Genomic DNA, 3,874 nt, shown 5'->3' on the forward strand with positions numbered 1-3,874 from the left:
ACACTCTGATTGACAGGTCGACACCAGAGACGTATACGGCGTCTCTACGTCACTCCTCCTCACTCCATATATGGTCACTTCCTGTTCACTGGTTGCAAAAAGACAACAACATGGTGCCGGCCGTAATCCAAGATGGCCACAACAAAATTGTTGAACTTGAGGCTTCATAACAGTCCACAAACCAATGAGTGACGTCCCCATGACTATGTCCACTTCTTATATACAGTCTGTGGTTTTTAACAACATATAAACGTTCAATAAATACAACAAACTCTGGAGCCTCAAGGAGTCCTGAAATTAAACAAACCTCCCAACTTCACAGCCCATCTCCCTCATTAGCCCCAAAATGTGCTTCTCGTTTAGCGACTCTCCTTCGTGGACGGCTGCAGAGGGTTGAGAGAAAAGCTTGAGACGGAGATGGGAAAAAGAAAGCAGGGAGTGGGGGTGGGGTGGGGTATTTGAACAATCTGGTTGTAATGAAAGCACTCAGGGTTTGCTGGAGGTGCAGAGGAAAGAGTGAATGGGACGAAATCCAACTGCAGACAGATTGTTGAACCTGATAATGGTTTAAACGTGTGTGTGTGTGTGTGTGTGTGTGTGTGTGTGTGTGTGTGTGTGTGTGTGTGTGTGTGTGTGTGTGTGTGTGTGTGTGTGTGTATGTGTGTGCGTGCGTACACTCACTGTACATAACCCACCAGAGAACAGCCATGAATTCCATATGAAACTCATTTGTTCTGCATTCATCCTCCTATCAGTGCTGCTGTACCTGTGTAATATATAAAGAGAGAATGTTTACTTCAGCTGCTGACACACTGGAAGCAGAGTTTATGGTTTTTGGACGCTGATGCGTTTTGAAGGGTTTGGACGTCTCGGTTAAAAGGGAACCACATCCTTCACAGTGTTGATCTCATTGATGAATGCACTCAACCTCTTGGCAGTTAATCACAACACAGATCTTTGGTCTTTTTTCCGGAACGCATTTCTAATCTTTAATCTTTCTGAACGGAGGTTTTATGTCACATGTGGTCTCTGCGAATCCTCCAACCAGTCCTCCAAATCACATGACTCAATATGTCGTTTGTCGTCTCTTCTTCACATAGAAGTGTTTTCTGATTGGACAACCTTTTCTGCAAGAAATCCTACAGTCTGCTTTTTCCAAAACCATTTTATGCTCACGCTATGATTGAGGTTTGGTTGGGTTCAGGGAAACATCATGGTCATCACTTAAATAGTTACTCCGCTGAGGTTGGTTGTCATGGTTACATTAATAAACTCTTGACTGTGGTGACAGTTAAACTTTTTCAGCAAAAGCATTCAAGTCAAACCTGAGACTTAGAGGATAGAGCTGGTCACATTTCATTTTTCTCTTATTGTTAACAAATCCCATGAAAAGATAAAACCAACAAGTATTACCTGTTTAGTCAAAGCCTGATATATCTTATTCCTCTGTACCATTGATGTTTATATGTACAAGGATCTGGGACGCATTAAAATCAGAAATGACCCATTAAACTCACTACTGACCAGACAGCAACCTCTGAAATGTGAAGCCAATGCTTCATGTGTTAAAGCTGCATTCTCTCTCCTGTCCACCAGGGGGCGACTCCTCTGGTTGTATAGAAGTCTATGAGAAAATGACTCTACTTCTCTCTTGATTTATTCCCTCAGTAAACATTGTAAACATGAGTTTATGGTCTCAATCTCTAGTTTCAAGTCTTCTTCAATACAGCATGATGTTCATTTAGTAAATTATAGAGTCAAATAGACCATATGATGATGTGCGAGAGCTTGGTGGTCCTGTGTTGAAGACTTTCTCATCCCCTGATGGAAGTCATTAAGGCCCCGGGGTAACAGGAGACATTTGGTCCACGGGCAAATTAATGGCAATTAAATATAATTCAATTAAACATTGTATTGCGTTTCAGAGAGGAAAAGAGCCGTCCTCAGTGTTATCCTCTGTGTTTTTCTCATGAGAATCAGGAACTTGAGCTCTCAACCCACAAAGTGAAGGAAGCCATTTGAAGAGAAAAACCAAGTGAGCCTGCACTGTGTCTGGATTCAGTTTGGCTCTTTTAGTGATTCATTTAGTCTGAAAGAGGTGATGTAAACATTTAAATAACCGTCAGTGTCTCTAAGGTAAGTTGAACTGGACATTTAGGCTACAGCCTCAGGAATATGTTTAGGTTTAAAACAGGGGCTTTAAAAGAAAAATGATCTCTTTTGTTGTCTGTTCTCTCGTAGATCTGCTGGTGTCGTACAAGAGAGCATTTATACATTTGTTCCTTTACAGTTATTTGTGAACTTCACAATAGTTGTGCAGAACAAAATAAGCATTAATAGGAAAAGGAAAGTCTGCTGGTTTGTTGACTTTTGGTGTATTTTTTGTGAACACAGTTTGCGTGAAAGCGCAGGAAAGATATAATCCTCTGTACTTTCTACTGGAGTTTCAAACTTGAGATGAAAGCAGGAACCATGAAACAGGACGAGCATTAGAGGGAACATTCAGGTGGAGGAGGAGAGGACTCAGCAGCTGAGGGTTTATGGGCTCCAGGACTTCAGCAGGACAACAATAGGCCTTCAGGGCCGGCGGGGTCATGTTGTGATAAGAGATGACACCGGATTATCAGGGACCTCACTGCAAAGCATAACAGACGGGACCACAATGCACCACGACGGAGCAAACCTGACCGTGAACCATCGGCTGAAAACATGTTCACAATGTGCAAGAGGCATGAATCACACATGAGCATGAGGCGGTGCGTTCAGGCGCAGAGACAAGTCAGAAACATGGACTACAGCGCTGATAATGTTCATAGACATAATGTATGTAAATCGATTTTGTTTCCTCATGAACATGAAAACAATGTAACTCCATTTTCTTAGGAACTTAGGAAGTTTCATGTTGATATACAAGTAATTTTTTTACCCTATTCACCTGTAGTGTCTTTAAGATATATCATTTTACAAAAACGTTTTCTCTAAATTAGTTTTTTCTCAGATTCTGATCCAGAAATCTCCACTTCAGTAGCTCTTACATACACCAAACTTTACAGTTTCATTCCTCTCTATACTCTGAAGGTTTCTACAGAGGGGTTTGTTCATGTGTCATTCAGAGAATGATTTATTTAACATTTACTACTAAAAACAAGGAGAAAATGACAGTATTTTCTGATTTATGGAGAGATATACAAAAAGTAAAAACCTTTGACTCTAATATGTCAACGAATTGAAACAATTTGAAACCTGACATTATCCAATGTTCACATTTTTAAATCTGGAAATGTGTAAAAATAAGCTCATATTTAATAAGATTAGAAAATTTCGCAAGAAATGTTGACTGTGTGGCTGCTACTGCCCGGAGATGTTGCATATATTAACAGTTCTGAGACAGCTGTATCAATGGGGTTCATTTAGGGTTAGTTTGGGGTTCATTTGAGGTACATTTGAAAAAAAAAGTAAGTCCAATCGCATAAATAATACAATCCTGCAGAAAATGCGTTGGAATGCTGAAAGCTGAAATCAGTCACAGAGCATTGCTGAAAATGTGGAAGTTTCAAATGACTTTCCTGAAAAAGCCCAAAAGCAAAGAACTGCACTGATGAAAAACCTGGTAGTTGAATTGTAAAACTGGCAGAGATGGAAGCTGAACTGACAGACAGACGTTATAAAAATTCCTTTGCCTGAATATCTCCATGTCATTCGTGTATGTGTGTGCATGTGTCATTGTCTCTGTGTGTCAAACTGCACTAATTAGCTCACATCAATCACCTGCCAGCATCACAGGTTACCATAGCAATATGACTTCAGAGAGACTCACAGGTACATAGGCTTTAAATGCAGTTTAAGCTGAGGTGCACCTCTCAAACTACTACTG

Source organism: Anoplopoma fimbria, chromosome 9 (genome assembly GCF_027596085.1).
Source record: "Anoplopoma fimbria isolate UVic2021 breed Golden Eagle Sablefish chromosome 9, Afim_UVic_2022, whole genome shotgun sequence".
In the NCBI taxonomy this organism is placed as follows: domain Eukaryota; kingdom Metazoa; phylum Chordata; class Actinopteri; order Perciformes; family Anoplopomatidae; genus Anoplopoma; species Anoplopoma fimbria.